Below are 19,232 nucleotides of genomic sequence, written 5' to 3' on the forward strand. Positions count from 1 at the left end.
TCCCTCGCCCGGGGAGGACCCCGGTAGCGTCCGGGAACAGGGCCGGGCGGCCGCGCCGGGGAAACCCCGGAAAGGCCGGGACGTTCTCCCCAGCGGCCTCCGCCCCCGCCCCCCGCGCGCCCCGGCGGGAATCGGCTCCAAAGCGCCCGACTCCACGGGCCGGGGCCGAGCTCGCCCGCGCCCCCCGCTCCCCAACCCGCCCGGCGCCTCCGCTCCCCCGAGCCCGGCCTTCCGGGACAAACCCCGCGCTCACCTCAGGGCGCCGCAGCGCTCCGGACGCGCCGAAACTTCCGGACGCGCAGATCGCGGAAGCCCCGCCCAGAAACCTCCGCGGGAACCACGGGGGCTCAGACTACATTTCCCACAATGCCCTGCGCAGGCCGTGGGGCCGTGGTTGGGGCGGGGTTGCGGCCTGGAAGTGGGAGGAGTGGAGGCTGAGGAGAACCGGCCGGTGGGCGAGGCCCGTGAAAACTGCGGGGCCCATAATGGGTTCAGGGCTCTGAGGGAAGAGAGCTCAACAGGGCCGCCCGGGGGCTGAAGGGGTTAAGCACCGCGCTGACTCAGAAGGTATCCGCCCCTCCACAGCAGGGAGCGACCCACAGGGCAGGGCTGACCTCTCCTGTCCTGCCTGCTGCTCCCCTCAGCAGTGTATTCCTCTCTGTCTGCCTGTTCTGCGCCCCACTCTGTCTCTGGTGAATCAGCCCCATCTCTCTCTCTCTCTCACACACACACCCCCCTTTGGCCTGCACTCCAGCTCTTGTATGAATTAATTTAAAAAATATACATAAGAAGTTCACATATAGTCTAAATAAGACAGTCAGATACCAAGACACATTTCATCAAAATCAAGACTCAGGTATTTAAGAAGCATCTTGACCTTCTGATATCTGGATCACAGCGTCGGTGTTCAACAGAAAGATGCTGTGCTTAGCTAATGTGAATGCACAAGAATTCCACGCTGTTATGAAAAGCTCACCTGCTCCTTCATCACACGCTTGTGAAGATTTCTTTTGGCAACAACGTCCAGTAATATTCATGGCTCCATAACTACCATGAAGACACATGAGGATATTAATAAACTGTTAGTATATTCCCTGAAGGAGAAAATGATGAAATGAGTTGAACTTCAGCATGTTTCTCTGTCTAACTTTTATGCCCACAAGGAAGTCCACGACTCCTCTGGATCCATTTAGATTTTCTTCATTCAAGATACAGGACACCATCATAAATGTACCCAAGCAATTAAGATGTAAAGAAACTCATCAACTGGACAGGATCCCTTCGATGTTTGACCCACGAAAGTCAAATACATGACTCCACGTACATACCAGGAGAAAGCCATAGAGTGGAGTGATTTAGGGCTGAATTATATTCATCAGGTCTCTTCACAATATCCCAAGTATGGTTGATAAAAAAAAAGGACAAAGAAAATAACTATACAGGTCCCCAAACCATCGTCTTGAACTCTTATATATTTTTTTAAAGATTGATTTTATTTATTTATGCATACAAGAACCAAGGGGTAGGCCAGAAGTGTAGGGGGTGAGAGGATTCCCCAAAGACAGAGTGCAGAGTAGAACAAGCAGATTGACTGAAACACAATGCTGAGGGGAGCAGCAGGTAAGTCAAGAGAGGTCTGCTGTTCCATGTGGTCAGCTCCCTGGCCAGGGACCAAATCATGCTGCAGTGGCTGCTGAGATTCAAAGAGCTGTGACTTAACCCTCTGCACCACCAGGAAGGCCTCGGACTTTTCAATTATGCTAATATTTAGTGCATTAATGTTGGCTTATGCTCCATAACAATATTCTGACTTAAGGAATGTAAAGTGTTTCTCACTTCCTACTGTCTTGCAATATCTTAATATGCATCTAAATTGCATGATAAATCATTTAATCATATTTTCACTTCTTTCAAGTTTCCAGTATGAAAATCTGGTGGTTTCAAAATTCATATTTGGACAAACCACTCATCACTTTCCATTTACAGTTTCTCTTGCTTTGCACTCTCTGATGTTTATGATAATCTGACTTCTGGTTAATCACTTTGACACTTCTGGTTAAACTTCTGGACTTCTGGTTAAAGACACCAAAGTTGGGACCTCACTGGTGGCACAAGGGGTTAAGACACAACCTATGAAGCTATATGCAGCCACTGCAGTACGAGCTGGATTCCCGGTGAGGGAGCTACCCACATGGTGCAGCAGACCCCTCCTGTCTCGCCTGTTGCTCCCCTCAGCAGTGTATTTCAGTCAATCCGCCAGTTCTGTTCCCCACTCTGCCTCTGATGAATCCTCTCACACACCCCCACCTCTGGAAGATACCCCATGCATGCATAATAAAATAAATCTTGAAAAAAAGAGACTAAAGTAAAAAAATTGACTTCACAGTTTTAACCTTTCTCTCTGATGTGAATTCTCTAATGTAGATTAACACTTGACTTGCGGTGAAAGGCTTTGCCACATTCTTCACATTTGCAAAGTTTCTCCCCAGTATGAATTCTGTGATGTTGACTTAAAAGTGATGGATGGTAGAAGGCTTTGCCTACATTCTTCACATCTTGAAGGTTTCTCCCCAGTATGAATTCTATGATGCTGAGTAAGACATGACTTATTGTTAAAGGCTTTGCCACAATCTTCACAATTGTAACGTTTCTCCTCAGTATGAATTCTGTGATGCTGACTAAGACAGTTAAAGGCTGACAGTTGGTTAAAGACTTTCCCACATTCCTCACATCTGTAAGGTTTCTCCCCAGTATGAACTCTCCAATGTCAGGAAAGGTGACACAGCACAGGAAGGTGTTACTACAGTCAACGCGTATAGGCTTTTCTCCAGCATGAATCCTGAGATGGTTAGTCAGCTGTGGATGCCAATACAAGGCTTTACCATGCTCTTCACTTGTGAGGTTTCCCTCTCTGATGTTCAGTAAGTCTTGGGCACCATTTGGTAGCTTTGCCATATCCTTTACAATTGTAGAGTTTCTCATGAAGTACATGATGCTAGAAAAGTATTGAGGACTCCTCAATAGGATCCTGTATAGATTTTTTTCATCTTCCTTTCTAATTATCTGATGTTGACAATGACATCACTGAAAGTTTAAATCTATCCCACATTGACAATGTTTTGAATAATCATTTGCATTATGGACTAGGGGACTTCCCATATGTTCCCACATTCTTCTCAGAGATTGTGTCTCGTGAAAAATGTCACATGGATCTTTGCTAACAGAAACATATTTATCTCTACCTGCAACAGACATAAAATGGAGTTTGACCCAACATGGTTTACACACAGGATCACTTTGTACAGGAGGAATTGAGTTATGGATATGGAATCTTCATTGCAACAACTCTTATGCCCTTCTCATGCCTCTTGACATGTCTGGTCTATCAATAATTGTAAATTCTCAAAGGTGCCGATTCCATCTCTTCCCAGTCCCACAGTTAGCAACAAATCTTCTGTGCCTGACTGTGGCATGGAGACCTGGTTGTCTTGAGAAGACAGGGCAGGAAGACAACGAGGAATAACTAGCCCACAAACAGCACTCAAGACAAAATACTTTCAATATTTAAGACATAAAATTAATACCATATAAAGACCCCCGACATCATCTTTGTATAGATAACATCAGCACTAGACAGCAACACACAGGCTTATGCAAGGTAACGTCCTTAGGGAAAGGTAAATACATAGCAAATACAGATATAACCCTATAGTCAAAATATTGTTTCTGCTTCAGAATTTGGAAATATGGCACCAAAAAAAAAATCATAGATTCATGTTATAGAATACAAATATCATGAGATATAATTTGTGATGTCAGTAGGGGTAGAAATGTTAAAGAGTGGAGTTTTGGTATGCAGCTGAATGTACATGGTTTTCACTTTAGAAAAGACTGTCATAACTTTTCAACATGCTATGGAATCCCCATGAGAAAAAGATACCGTAAAATACATGGAAAACAAATGAAAACAGAGACTGATGTGATGTGTACAAAGGTTGGATGACAATGCTTTACAATGTTTGTAAATAACATTACAAACCAATATACCTCCATTAACATCAAAATGTGTGAAAGTGGAGGGAAATCACCAACAAGAAAAGAGAGAGGAATTAAAGCATATAAGAAAAGGTCAAAAAATATACAGTGATGCAGTAGGTTGGAAATGGGGTATAAAATGGCTGAGAATACTGCATCTGCAGTGGCGCAGCAGTTGAGCGCTGGGTCGCAAAGCTGCCCGCAGCCTCTGCAGCACCGGTTAGATCTCCAGTCGCCAGCGAGGGTCCCACATGGTGCGCAGACCTCTCATGGCGCCCGCTGCTCCCCTCAGCAGTGTTCTTTGTCAGTCTGCTTGTTCTGTTCTCCGCTCTTGTTCTGGTGAATTCTCACCCTCCCGTGCTTCTGACTGTAACTGGTGCTTGAAAAAATAATAAATATATCTTTAAAAAATTTTAAAAAATAAAATGACTGAGAATAGAGGAATCATTCTTTAATAAAGTTAATGCCTCCCTTTCAGTAATACTTTGGTGTAAACAAAAGTCCACAACACAATGACAAATGTGTCTGAATGAATTAAAAATAACACCAATTCAATCTTACCTATATGACACTCAACACAGCCTTTAGCCCACCATGTGGAATGTAAGGATGGAACTACATTCCGTAAAGACTAATCATGAAAATGGAGCCGTGTGGATCACTCTAATGATATGATCTGAGTCTAAAGCATCACAGAAAGAAAAGAATGACCCCAGAAAATAACAGAAAAATACCTGTATTGAGAAGTCACTGTAATATTACCTATACACTAAGATGAGGTCCTGAAAGTGTGCCGCAAACAAAGACAGAACTCAACGCAGAAGATGAAAACAATAAAATCAAGGAGAAGTTCAAGGCCCAATTGCAATTAGAAGGAAAATAATGTTATAAATTCAGGAATCAGAGTTGACAAACGGGTGAAAAAGAATTCGAAATGAAAGGTGTGGTATATAGACAGGATGAAATGCTACTGAGCTATGAAAAAGGATACATCTGGCCATGTGCAACAACAACAATGGAATGCTGGGGGAGGATTATGCTCAGTGAAAAGAATCAGAAGGAGAAAGACTTACTGGATGAATTCTCTCCTATTTGGACTTTGGAAAAACAAGGCACAGAAACTGACAATACAAACCAAAATAAAGTCTAGAAATAGGACTGCAGAATGAGGGTACGAAGAGGGAAGGACAGTGGGTGTGGGTACAAAAGTGGCAGGGGATTCAAAGACTTATAGGGAAGCCCACTATGCACTGGTAGTGGGTATGGTAGTGACAGACATGTGAGGATATGAGAATCTATTCCCTGAATCACGAAGAATGAGGTACACCCATGGTTCCTTGATTCCAAAAAAGTAAGCAATACTGAGAAAACATTGCAACAAAGCAAACTCCCCAAAACATGTGATTCAGAAAACAATCCTAAGAGGTAAATTTAAAGCATTAAAGAATTACACTAGCAGTAAGAGAGATCTCAGTTGAGCAACATAACTTCACACCTCTAGGAATTAGAAAAAGAACAATTTTAGCTCCGTATTGGCAGAAAGGAGGACGTTGAAAAAAATAAGAAATACATAAATAGCACATTATGGCCAAAAAGCAGTTGCTTCTCTATGAAAGGAAGTCTGGATTTTGAAAGATCAACAAAATGGACAAAACCTAAGTTCAATTCAGTAAGAAGGAAAGGCAGAGGCCTCAAGTGTCAGAGAGGAGACACCCCCACGGAGAGCAAGACTAAGACTCCAAGACAAAATAGGAGCATGTCTGCAACCCCTGAAACTGAGCTTCCCAGACATTTAGGATGCTTTCCTGAGGACCAGCTGTGTCCTCTGCAGGATTCTTTCCACCTACCTGGGAGGAGGACGGGATCTGCACTTCTCTTCACATCCCATGGCTCCATTTTTTTGCTCCAACAAGATGACCAGCTCGGGCGTAAACACAGAAGACCTGTTTATTAGAAAAGGTGATATGAGATGGCCTGAAGATTCTCAAATTCCTAATACAGTATTGTGTTCAGTAGAGGGGACAGTATAGAAGGTTCTGGAAAAGGATCACTGCGAATACATTTTCTGACAGCAGCTTAACCAGAAATCATTGAAATTTTCATATCCTAAGAATAATTTCTAGACCTCTGAGTCCTAGCAATGTGATAGAGAAGCTGGGATTTTGCTTGTAGCAATAACGCTTAAGTCACATATTTTCTTTTTTTTTTTTTTTTTTCCAGAGGCATGCTATTTATTTATTTATTTGTTTGTTTGTTTTGTTTTGTTTTTGTTTATACATGCACTGGGTACAGTCAGAAGTGCGGGAGGGTAAGAGAATTCACCAGAGCCAGAGCGGGGAGCAGAGCAGGCAGAAGGACCCAAGTACACTGCTGAGGGAGCAGCGGGCGGCAGGAGAGGTCTGCGCACCATGTGGGACCCTCCCCCGGTGGCCGGGGAGCAGCCGGGGATCGAACAGGCCCCGCAGAGGCTGCGGGCAACTTCGCACCCCAGCGCTCAACCGCTGCGCCACCGGGGAGGCCCTAGTCACATATTTTCTTGAATGAGCACTCATACAGAGAGCAGGCTACAGATCATCCTAAGACAGGAGAAATTTAAGCCATGATGAAACATCATGAGACTTTCTTTCCAACCAACCCACACTGTTGTTCTTTAAAATAGGGACCTAGGGCCTCCTCGGTGGCGCAGCGGTTGAGCGCTGGGTTGCGAAGCTGCCCGCAGCCTCTGCAGTGCCAGTTCGATCCCCGGCTGCTCCCCGGCCACCGGAGGAGGGTCCCACATGGCGCGCAGACCTCTCCTGCGGCCCGCTGCTCCCCTCAGCAGTGTACTTCGGTCCTTCTGCCTGCTCTGCTCCCAGCTCTGGCTCTGGTGAATTCTCTCACCCTCCCGCGCTTCTGACTGTACCCAGTGCTTGTATAAATAAATAAATAAATAAATAAATCTTAAAAAAAAAAAAATAAAATAAAATAAAATAGGGACCTAAATGTATCCGACAATTCTAGTCATCCCTGGAGCACATCCACACGCGGTACAGGAAACACTGAGGGCAGATGACAAAATCAAGAGGGATATTCTCCTCACCCAAGGACACCACATTTCTGTAGGTCTCTAGCATCACGTCCCTGTACAAATTCCACTGCAGCTGGTCCAGGCCCTCCTGCTCCTTGTGTGAGAATTCGATGGGCACATCTCTGCAGGTCAAGGGTTCCCGAAATCAAAATATACAGTTAGTACATGGCCACCAGCAGACCTCTAAATAGGACACAAGGTGAAAAGAGAGCTGTGAGGGGGCCCCATGGTGGCACAAGGGGTTCAGTCTCAGCACTATGAATCTATGACAACCATTGAAGGACAAGTTTGCCCCCTGGCCAGGGAACTGACTCACATGGCGCAGCAGACCTCTCCTGTCTCGACCGCTGCTCCCTTCAGCAGTGTATTTCAGTCAGTCTGCTGTTCTGTTTCCCACTCTCCGGTGGATCCTCTCACCCCCCGCATCTCTGGCCTATACCCCAGCTCTTATATACATAAATAAATAAATAAATATTAAAAAAATTAATTTTATGGCGCCTCCTTAGTGGGGCAAGGGGTTGGGATGCAGGCCATGGGGCTGTCCTCGGCCACTGCAGGGCAGGTTGGATCCCTGGACATAGAGATACCCATGTTCACAGCAGACCTCTCCTGCCTCCCTGACGCTCCTCTCAGCCGTGTATTTCAGTCAGCCTGCCTGTTCTGTTCCCCACCCTGTCTCCGGTGAATCCTCTCACCCTCCCAAGCATCTGGCCTGTACCCCAATTCTTGTATTATAAGAAATAAACCTTAAATAAATAAATAAATAAAAAGGTGGACTGCGGTCCTCACTCTAACTTGACTTCAAAGCTCACCCAACTTTCCTGAGACTCTGACGAGCCTCCCAGTGATCAGGCGCACAACACTGTCCCTAACTAAACTAAGAAACTAGTAGTTTTCACTGGCCTTGCGACTCTGCACACACAGCAAGCCAACCCTCCTGCTGAGTCCCTGGCTTTGTGCCTTACTCCAGCATTTCAGGGCTCCCTGGGTGGGTGTTGCCCTAACTAGGGACACAGCGGATTTACAACAGCTCCTCTGCGAGGAACAAATATCCCACCGACATTCTTTCAGTCTAAGGGCACTCGAAAAATGGGCTGCGTCCCTGGTGCAATGTGCTCTCATGTCCCAACCCCAACACTTGCTATTCTACTACTGCTCGGCTTGTGACTAAGCCTACACTCAGCGGCTGGCCCCAATGACTTTGCTCCAGGGCAGGGAGAGGGGCAGCCCAGACCCTGCAACCCTGCCTGCTCTAAATAGGTTCTGCCATCCGCCGCGTCAACACAAAACATGTGAGACTTTAATGGGAAGGAACTTTCATACAACTAGGAAACAATACAGGAAAGGCACAAAATATAGCTTCTAAATCAACCACCCAAAGTCACCCATCCCCTCGGGGGTAAAAGTCCATCCAAATGGCATTGGCCCAGAGCAAGGCCCCAAGCCTGCCCCAAGTCCAAAGCACCTTCCAGTGGGGACCCACAGAAAAGGATCAGAAACAGCCAGACAACCCTGCCTGCTCTAAACAGGTTCTGCCATCCTGCTTCCTTCCTTCTCAGTCTCCTCTGCAGCTTCTTCTCTCCCTGCTCAGCTCCACCCTCCCTTGGGTGGGGCAGGGAACCTCCCCTTTCCTGGAGACCCCGTTACAACTTCACCTGTGACCGAGGGCCCTTAGCCTCTGCTGTACTTCTCATTCTCCTCTTCAAATAGTAACATACACAATCTCCTACTCAAATTTGTTTCTTCTAACCGAGGGGGAGCGCCTCAAGGTTAAACTCCTCCTCCCAACAAACAGCTCACCCCTACAAGAGGAACAGCCTGTCCAGATGCCCCACCCTCGCCTCCTTCCAGAACCACTGAGACACAGGGCAAGCTAGAAATTAGGTAGTTTTAGGGACAGTGCAGGAGGGGACCTCAGAAGAATTTAGGGAGACTTCAGAGATAAGGACAACCAAGGGAATGTAACCCATTCCACTAGGAAAAACAAACATCCCAGGACCAAGGACAACATTGTTAATGCTAGTCCTGGTGGTAAAGGGAGGTGGAGATTGGAGAAATGGAGAGTGGTTTAATTTATGGACACATTAGAAGGGCAGCTGTTTAGCTTCAATGCAGGGAAGCCCATCCAGAGGACTGGGCCATAAATTTAAAGATGCAACAAATGGGGAAAGAGAAAGCTGTTAGGTAAGGAATGTGAAGATCCCCGCTCAGTAGCAGATGAAGTGAGACAGCCGAGAACTGACCCATCACAGAGAGACGGGTGAAGCTTTAGAATAATGAGGGAAAAAAGGTCTATATTCCCTGAGACACGACTCCACATGGGCTTCCTTGCCCCTCCCTGTCCTGGTTCCCTGGCCTGGGAGTCCAGCTTTATTTCTGCTCCTTTTCTCCTCAATAAACTTTTTCTTTCTATAAAGAACCTGCCTCTTCTCGCTTGCTTGCCTGAGCGTCTGCGAAGTTCCTGCTGCAGCTTCCTGAGACACCAACCCGTGGGGGGTCTAGTGGCTGGGGCTTAGCGCTGCCCTGCAGCCTGGAATCCATTCCTGGCTGGGAGACTAGACCTGACAATTCCGGTATCACCACCAACAAGCAGCTCAGGGACGAGTGTCAGGGAGACCATCTCCCGGGCCCTTGGAGGCAGGGCCAGCTCTACATGCCACTCCAGCAGGGAGCAGCTCCTGAAAATGGACCTCCTCCCTTCAACTCCCCAAGAGATTTCGGGCTGGATAAGGTTGGGGGGGGGGATGATGGAGGACAAGAATGGAAAGACTGGAAAGGACGAGCCCCAAGGCCAAAACCTGACTCACACTAGGAGGTGGGGGTCAAGCACATGCACAGGACCCTTAACCAGCTGTGCAGGTCGCACCCTCAGGCGCCAGCGCCTTGTCAGGAGGCAGGAAGGGAGCAGGGTCCCTGCTCTAGGGAGTGGGGCACAGGCCTGAGGGGAAGGATGTGGAGACGGGCCCACCCCGGAATCTCTGGTCCCTTTCTAGCGCTGCCTGTTGCCCAACATCCGCAGCAAGCAGCCGCTCCCGGAGGAGCGCGCCTCCCAAGGAGAAAGGGGCTGTGGCAGGGCAGGCTCCGCACAGGCCCGGGGCAGCCGCCCCCCTGCCCGCCCCGGACCACGCAGGAGCCTCTTCTCACCAGCTCTCGCCTCTGCGGGCCGCAGTCTCCTGGCGGGTGGCCGGTACCTGCCAGGACGTCTCCAGGGACCTCCCTCAGCGGAGGCCGCTCTCCTCAAGGCCGCCGCCTGCAACCGCGCAGGCCTCGCTCAGCAAACCTGCCCCTTCCCTTCCCCTGAGAAACCTGCCCTGTAAACACAACTAACGTCTCCGTCTCGTGGAGGAGCGACCTGGGGAACTCCCGGGGGCTGCTGAAACACGGTCTGGGGAAACATTTCCCAGAGTGAATCCCAGGATCTCAGGCTCCAAAAACCCCATCACCCCCACTCTATTCCTGGAGACCCACGGAAAAAAAAAAGGCAGTTCTGGAAGGACACTAGGGAAGATCTCTGGCGCCACCTAGTGCCCAGAACAAAATCACCACCTTCCTGATGGTGGGAAGCCAGGGATCCCCAAACCACCCTCAGGTGCTGAGAGGGGCTGGGCCGCGCCTACAGGGTAAGAAGGGAAACCAGGCGGGGAGCAAGACCCCATCCTGGAGCTGAGAACCAGGCAGAGGACCCGGGGTGAGAACGCGCCCTAGCAGCGGGCACTGCACAGGGCGACAGCCAGCGTTTTGGACCTGACAGCCTGGAACTAAGCCTAGAGCGCAACATTGGGGGAGGGACCCACACAGCTGCGGGCACAGCGCCCGTGAACACGCAGAAGACACAGCACCTGGCTTGAACGACAGCCCATGTGTTGAGGTGGCCCCCCCCCCCCGCCCTTTTCTCAGAAAACCACTGGGGAAAAGCACAGGTCAGCAAGTGCAGGTCTCTGGCGCCACCCGGTGACCAGAACAAAGCCACCAAGGAGCTGATTCCCTGCTGGAACTGAGTAAACACAGAGGGCGGGAACCACAAGGGGCAGAGCCCAGCAACAGGGCATCAGCGCCCTGGTTGCATTTTTGGCTCGTGGTGCTGGACTCGGTCTAGTGAACAGATGTCAGCAGGATGACTCTGTGTTGAGGACTCTCCAGGCCAACTATATGGAACTTAAGCATCTGTGGACTTCTGCTATCTGCTGGGGGTGTGGGGGTGTCATTCCTAAATCCAATTCCCCCAGCTACCAAGGGATGACTATAAAATTTCTGGGGGCTCAAAAGTCAACATGGAGGGCCTCCCTGGTGGTAGAGCAGTTGAGCTGCAGCACCGATTTGATACCCGGCTGCTCCCAGGCCACCAAAGGAGGGTCCCACATGGCACACAGACCTCTCCTGCCGCCCGCTGCTCCCCTCAGCAGTGTACTTCGTCAGTCTGCTTGTTCTGCTCGCCGCTCTGGCTCTGGTGAATTCTCTCACCCCTCCCGTGCTTCTGAGTGTATCCAGTGCATGTATAAACAAACAAACAAAGAAATAAATAAATAAAACATGCCTCTATAGGAAAAAAAAAAGTCATACATGGATTTTCCACCACCCGAGATCAGCGCCCCAACCGCCTGTTGCTTAAGGGTCGACTGCATCAGCAAATCCAATCATGAGAGCTGAAAATACATGTGGTTCTGTTGGCAGGACAATCAATGACACTGTACTACAACTGTAATTTGATGCCACCATTAAATAAAATGCTAAATTTCCGTTAGAATTAGGGAAAATCAAGATGCATTTTACCTCTTCCTGATTCCATGCTCCTGTCTGATGGAAGGATAAAGGGCGGAGTTCAGTGAACAGGGAGTGTTCAAGGTGGGGAATCTGAGCAGGCTGGAGACCAGCTCCAGCTAGATGTCCTGTCAGGGATCTCAGCAGGAGAGGACGGCCTTGGTGAAGTTTTTCTGAGGGCTGAGGGCAAGTGGAGCCAGGTAGGAGTGAGGAAGACACAGACACCTTCTCTCCTGCAAGTATCTCCTCCTGAGGGTCTCAGCAGGTCTTCTTTTATACCTTAAGGCCAGTGGTGAGATGACATCAGCATAAGCATCAAAGCAGAACAGAGACCATCATTACATATTTCCTCATGAACATACAAAGACCCTCTTGATCTCATACTACAAAAGGACACTTCCTTAATCTGATTAAGAAAATCTACAGGGACAATGACTCCCCTAGGTACAGCTCTTTTTCTAACGTAATCCATTGTCTAAGACAGTACAATGTTCAGTAACAATCAATCACCCTGTGAAGCCTTCCTAATTTCCGAGTGGACATGAAAGTCCATTGTTATGCTCTATGACTAAAATCAACCCATTCCCTAGTACTCAAATCCTCCAGCCCATTATCAATTACTTCAAAGTGATCAAAAGTAACTCATCAATACTGTTTAGTTCTACAGAAATCTAACCTTCAACTAGAAATACCGAACCTCCACACAAGCTGCACACTGTTCACTTTTCGCATACACAAGGAGATGTACTGTTGCCACAAACAGGTACCCCCGAGGTTAGGCTATGGTTTCCAAGCACAGCTGGTTCAAGGCAGCTTGTTCTCCATAGTTCTCAGGGCCAAAACCTGTCTTTCCTAACTATATCTTTAACAATTTTTACCTCTTTTGTGACAGTTCATGCGTAAGAACAATAAGCCAATTGTCACCTGGGTCCCAATTAGGTTTTCACAGGCCAATGAATAACTAACTTACTTCAGCATTAACCAGGAACAAAGAGGAGACCTTTAGCAGGCTTTGCCATGGAGACTCCCTAGTTCAGATCGTCTTTGGGAGGTGCAAGGACTCCCCTCTTTTGGGAAGTACAACTATCCCTCTTCAGGGGAACACAGGCACTCTGCTTCTCGGAGTCTCTCCTAATGCCCGGACGATGTCAAGAGACAGCATGGGAGGCGCAGCCTCCCGCAAAGCAGGCTGGGAAGGGTGAGACCAAGAGATAGAATAAAGCGGGCTGCCTTCACTTGCTCATGCAAAGAGGAGGATACCAATGTACAGAAATGTCCGGAAAAACAGGTCGAGAGGCCCATGTCCGAGGCCTCAGTTCCAATGAACTGAGGCAAGAAGTCATTGTAAACAGGTGGGGGACACACTTGGAGGTCACAGGCCAGCTGGTGAGAGAGAAGACCCAGAAGAAGTCAGAGGACAGAGCAGGGAGGCTCAGGACAGCTGAGACCAAAGACTGACACAGCTGAGGCAGGTCCACTCCTGCTGGGCTCTTCCCAGGGATGCTCTTCATAAATGCTCCAGTGCAGTGGCACGCGATGAAATGTTACTCAGGGATCAAGAAAGACAAACTCTCGCCATCTGTGGTAACAAGGATGGAGCTGGAAGGGTACACTAGCCCATGGAGTCAGAAGGAAGAAGATAAATACCGGACGGTCTCACTGATATGTGGAATATAGAGAAAGGAAAAAAAAAACAATCAAGAAAAAGACAAAACTAGCGAACTGACCACAGAGCTGAGGTCCACAGCAAAGGAAGGAGAGTGAGGGGGGCGAGACAGGAGAGGAAAACACAGTGATGGTCCACGGATGATGTGGCGGTGCGAGAGCTAGGGGGACTACTGAAAGAAAAAAGAAATGGTCTGGTGCCGAGTGAGGCCTGGAGGCAGGGCACCTGAGAGCTGAGAGGAGACAAGAGGCTGCCCACACAGAAGAGCCTTCATGACTGATGCCTGAGGGGAAAGTGTGTGCAGGGGCCTGGGTTAGGGGACTGACAGAAAGGGTGACCTGACAGGCGACGAATACTTGAAGACTTCAGTTTGGGAAAATCACAACAGGAAAGCACCATAAGGGGAGGATGTGATCCCAGTCCACCCGGGGGGTGTGGCACTCCATGTATGGTTGGTGTTAAAATTCTCCTAGCAAACGCCAACAGCTTGATAGCTGTGATCAGCTCTAGAAGGGAATCAGCCGGACTTTTGAAAGTTCCCGTAAGAATTCCTCCCTCATTCCTTCTCATGTGCCATCCCCCTCATACAAGCTGTTCTCAGAACACAGATAAAGGCCCGTCAGCCAGAGAGGAACCATATTCCAGACATCTCATGTAATGCTTACTTATATCCAGAACCTTCCATGGCTTAGATGTGCCTTTCATCTGTCTCCCCCTGATCCATTTACCCTTGGCATGGACTCCAGGTCAGCTCCTTCCCTCTAGCGCCCATGCTGCCTCCCATCACCTCCAGCGATCCTCTTTTCTCATCCCTTTCCTCCCACTTGCTTCTTCTCTAATGCATATAGTTCTAGCACTTCAGAGCCAGAGTGATTCCCAGCTGGTCTTCCCAGATACTCTTTGGTGCCTGAGGAAACCTAAATGTCAAGTCCAGATTCCTTAGCCCGGCACACTGAAGAATGACCGACTTCTCCAGGCTCCCCTGTGAACTCCTATATTCCAGGTGAGTAGCCTCAGAAGACCTAGAAAGACTGGGTCACAGGTCTTGTTCCCACCAATAATCTCATTAGCTACTGTTCCTGCTAGTCCTTGATGATGGGGTCCTGAGTGATTCACCATGCCCCAGACAATCTCAGATAGCCCTTGTCTGATTTCCACCCCTCAGTGTGCTCTAAAAGGATATTAGAACTTGGGGGAATTCAAGACTGAGGACTGCTAAGCGCCTGCAGGCTTTGTGGACATAGTCCCTATCAGCTGCTGTTACTAAGGACCCCTGGGCGTTCTTGAAAATTGTCCAGTATGTCCTTCTTCCAAAGCATTGATGGCCAGTGTGCACAGGTCAGAGACAATGGGACTGACATAGATGTTCTAGAACATAATTCTAGAGTTGAACCCCCTATCAAATTTGAGCACAAATATTGATCAAGAAATGAATTAATCTGTAATTGCTTAAGAAGCGCTCCTAACATTTTTTAGTGTTTCATTTTCACTCAAGGCTGAAGGGAGCGTTTGGTTGGTTCAAAAGAAGACAGAACTCGAGTAAAATCAGGAGAGAAATGTGTTTCCAGAATTAGGACGGCATTCAGAGGAAGTCCAAACACCAACTTCGATATGGTGATCTCATTTTGCACAGCCTTGGTGGGCCACATCCCTGCCGCAGAAGCAGTCACAGGTCAAGTCACCGGTCAAGTCACCTCACAGGAATTCACCCAGCAGATGTAGACTCAGAGATCATTGAAGAGGAAGCCTGAACTTGAATGAACATGACAAAGGACTCTGAATGTTGTGCATTAGCATTTTTGTAGAATGTAGAAGTTTTGGTCACACACGCCATACTACATCTACCTGGTTGTGACTTAGCCCAAACTCTGTGAAATGACATCTTTGTCATCTGTTGTCTAGAATTCTCGGACAGTCTTCTGGCAGGGGCCACTGCACCTGCCTAATGTAGAGACGGCCCAGGTATATCTAGGCAGAGGGATCTTTTCTGCTTAGGTGAGATGAAGGTAAACATGGGTTAATAAAGTGGGAGCCTACTATTTGGAATGAGGTAAAGTGATTTTTTCTTCATTTCTACACAAAATTCGACATACTTCATATATGTGTAATTCATTCTCATGGCAATTACTGCAGTCATGTCATTTTTCATATGGAACCACCCAGACTTGTCACAACAGTTGCTAAAAAGGCATAGGAGAAAAGCAGCAGGAAGTAAAACTGGAAACTGGTTGTGTGTGTCTCTGTGTGGAGCAGGAGAGGGTGGGGGATTCATGGGCATGGCAGGACACAGACTTCTCTTTGACCAGGAAACAAAAACCTGAATGACTTGTAGTATAATGCATGCGTTCTTATTAAGCAAGTGCCCCCAAACTATGGAAGCAACACTGATCTAGTAGAAGAAAATATCATCCCTGGTCTCCAAAACAAGAAATGCGCCTAATTTGAGAGAAACCAACATCACAAAGAAATTCCAGATTAGGGAAGGAACGACGAGCTCCTGCATTGGATCTAAAACTTGGGAAAGTGGAGTCTTCTATCAAGGGCTGCCTGCCAGGCCACCCTGATGGAAAAAATACATCATCACATTTGACAGTTGAGCAGTTGGTACTTTGAGCTTTGACTAAGTGCTCTCCCTTCCTCACTGCTCAGAACTGCTCTTAGGTGTACTACCGGATTATAAGATGTGAGAATGTTATGTGTGTGCTGTGATGGTCCCCCTGGCAACAAGGATTTGTTGCAATTTGATTGTCTAAATGGGTGGGCCAAATGCTGAATGCATGAACATCAGACCAGCTCAGAAAGGCCTGAATACAAAGATCATGGGGACCCTGCTACTCATGTCGTCTGACAAAAGTCCGGGCATGGGGCAGATTTCTGAAAAATCAGGAATCTCCTTAGCTGACTCCTGCTAGAGTCTCCTCATTTGTTTATGGCTAGTTTCTACCATTGCTAAAATGCGCATTTAAAAGCAAAACTGCAAATACTGATCAGTCACTGAATAACCAGTTTGATGGCAAATGGCAGTGCGTGATACAAATATTGTAACAGGGTGGTCCCCAGGAAAGGGGGAGGTTCCCTGCCCCACCCAAGGGAGGGTGGAGCTGAGCAGGGAGAGGAGAAGCTGCAGAAGAGACTAAGGAAGGGAGCAGGATCGAGCCAGGAGACCTGGAAGAGGCGCATGGAGCCTAGAGACACGTGAAGAAACTGCACTTGTCTTTTGGTCGTGGACTGGGTAACACAGATGTGGGTGAGACCCGTGGGGAGGTGACAATGGCAGCTTTTATCTTGATGTTGATTTTGCTCTTTTCCTTCCGGCCTTGTCTGGTAGTTTCTGACCCTTTGCTGTGGGTCCCCACTGGAAGATGCTTTAGACTTGTGGCAGGCTTTGGGGCCTTGCTCTGTTACCGAACGCCGGCCTCAGTTTCCCTTAGCCAATAAAAGGAAACTAAGTTTGAGGAAAAGGAAAGCGGTTTTATTTGTCGACAAATGAGGAGGGAGGCAGACTCATGTCCGAAAAACCACCGTCCTCCTCTTTGGCAGTGGGCAGGGGTATTTATACAGGGGGAGATGGGTAGGCATCCGTGAAGGGGAGGGGGAAGGGGTCCGCACAGAGACAAGTGGGCGCCAGCTCAACAGGGAGATGGATGGGTGTCAGCTCATTCATCTTAAGGGAAGGGGAAGGTGTCAAGGCACAGAGACGGTGATCATCGCCAACTTGTTTTCCTTAGGGCGAGGGGGAAGGGTCTACAGGGAAACCGGTGGGCGCCAGCTTTTTTTTTTTCTTCCCAAGGGGAGGGGAAGCTGCAACAAATGGGAAAGACAAGTCATCAATCCTGTTAATGCTAGATAAGGGGAATTGCAAAAAATGGGGGAAAGACAAACTTGTTAACTGTATCATAATCCCCACTCTCAGTTATGACCTTCCATTTCTATGGGAAAAGGGGCGTCGTGTCATCTGGCTGCTTCCTGCTGAACAGGGTCGTCGTGGTGGGGGGTTTACTATGGAAGGCCTGCACTTATTGGTGCCATAGTTCCCGACATAATGTTAAGGTCTTGGTGCTGGTGTGGCAGCGACAAGATATACAACACAGCGTAGTCCTAAATGTAAGAGGGATTACTTTTTTTCTTCCTCAAGATGATGACATTAAGGCTATAGCCCTCACTGGAGAGGACCAGAAAATAATATAGTTACGGAAACATAATTTTTCTCTACCCTCATCCCAATTCTGTAAAATAGTAAACCAAATCTAATTTTAACAATTTTCCCTATATTTGCATAAACTTATAGGGCAGAGTAAACAAGTAGAGTGTTGTTGGCTTTGTTGAAAATTCCACAGGCCTTAGCGTGAGCTTTTTAACATCCAGTCCATGCCGGCTTTATCAAAGTCACAGTCTCACCAATCTTCACCTGAGATTTCCTCTTCTCAAGGTTCCCAGGACTTTTTCCAGGGTTTTCCTCAGTCCTGTCCATGGAGGCAGCTTCCTCATTTTTCATGGAGGTCTCTGGAACCCAGTAAGCAAGGTGACAGGATCTTCTTGGCTCGCTCTTCTCAGCTCAGCACGGTTTATTCCCAGAAGAATTTCAATCAAAGCCTTTTAACAAAACATGTTTAATTTACCAGGTTAAGGAGAAATAAATAAAATTCCCTATTGAGATTATGCAAAGATAGACATTGTCCTGAGAAGTACAAATATTGCTTATAAATTTTTGGGATGAGACAAGAGAAAAGCAAATGCTTCAGTTTGTTCATAAAAAGATGCAAATTGTCATTGTTAAGATCATAGCCCAGCTTAAAGACAAGGTTTCTGGAGACCCAAAAAACCAAAACATTAAAAACTAATTTTTTTTTAAAGTCATGAAATATTATTCAAATCTTCCTCAGTGTACTTTCCATATATTAAGTCTCCATCTTCTGTTGGTAATTTTCATAAATCAAATTTTTATAGGCTCAGTAGGTCTTTTCAGTTCCAAAACATATCTATATTGTCAGTCTCTTTTTGTGAGTTTTTTTTTAAAGACAAAGCTCAGCAAATAAACTTTAGAAAGAACAAAAACTCGAAAATGACCATACCTAAAATCATGGCTTAAGGTAAAAGACAAGGATGTTTGCTCAGTTTTGTGACAAACATACACATACATATTTCAGTATAATCAGAACCATCCAATAATATTATACCAGAACATACTAGGTTTTAAAAATCGCATATATTTTAGAACACTTTAATCAATTTTATATATGCTGAAAAGGTATAACTTTTTCCTCAATGACAATTTTTATGAAGTTTTAACATTTCTAGATTGGTCCAATGTGTTTTAGCATTTTGCTATAAGGAAAATAATTTATTAAGAGTCCTCAGATGCATCAAATAATTTTACTTGATTCAAAAAAAAACTTTACCATTTCTGAAATTTGACTCCAAGAAAAGTTTCTTCACAGGCTTAATAATATATACAGATTTTTATAAAACAACACTAAGGTACCCAGAGTGATAACTAGAGGTTTTTAAAAGTAGATATATTTTCACAGTGCTCAACAATGCAGACAGGACTATATTTTTCAGTTTACCAAGTCCAAGGGTAAAAGAGAACCAAGATTTCAGATTACCTAAACAGTTTTTAATTTGTCATCAAGAACTAGTAAAAGCAGTTTAAGAATACTTGAGCCCTTACTGCAGATGGAAAAGAAATTAAATTTTGGTTTTACG

General features: G+C 46.8%; 1 long non-coding RNA gene across 3 annotated transcripts; it reads right to left on the minus strand.

Moving 5' to 3' along the window:
* Window positions 1-778: 778 nt before the first annotated feature.
* On the minus strand, window positions 779-10,947 carry LOC119251637 (uncharacterized). Of its 3 annotated transcripts, none has more exons than XR_008552978.1 (4): window positions 10,247-10,947; window positions 7,115-7,224; window positions 5,883-5,978; window positions 780-4,414 (listed from the first exon to the last, which is right to left on the minus strand). It is a non-coding gene; the product is annotated as an uncharacterized LOC119251637 (long non-coding RNA). The 3 variants fall into 3 exon arrangements; XR_008552977.1 differs by lacking the exon at window positions 10,247-10,947 and adding an exon at window positions 8,758-10,217; XR_005126543.2 differs by lacking the exon at window positions 10,247-10,947 and having other exon boundaries at window positions 779-4,414; window positions 7,115-7,586.
* Window positions 10,948-19,232: the final 8,285 nt, after the last annotated feature.

This window comes from Talpa occidentalis, unplaced genomic scaffold, assembly GCF_014898055.3.
Source record: "Talpa occidentalis isolate TD23 unplaced genomic scaffold, MPIMG_talOcc4v2.1 talOcc4.2, whole genome shotgun sequence".
NCBI classification, from domain to species: domain Eukaryota; kingdom Metazoa; phylum Chordata; class Mammalia; order Eulipotyphla; family Talpidae; genus Talpa; species Talpa occidentalis.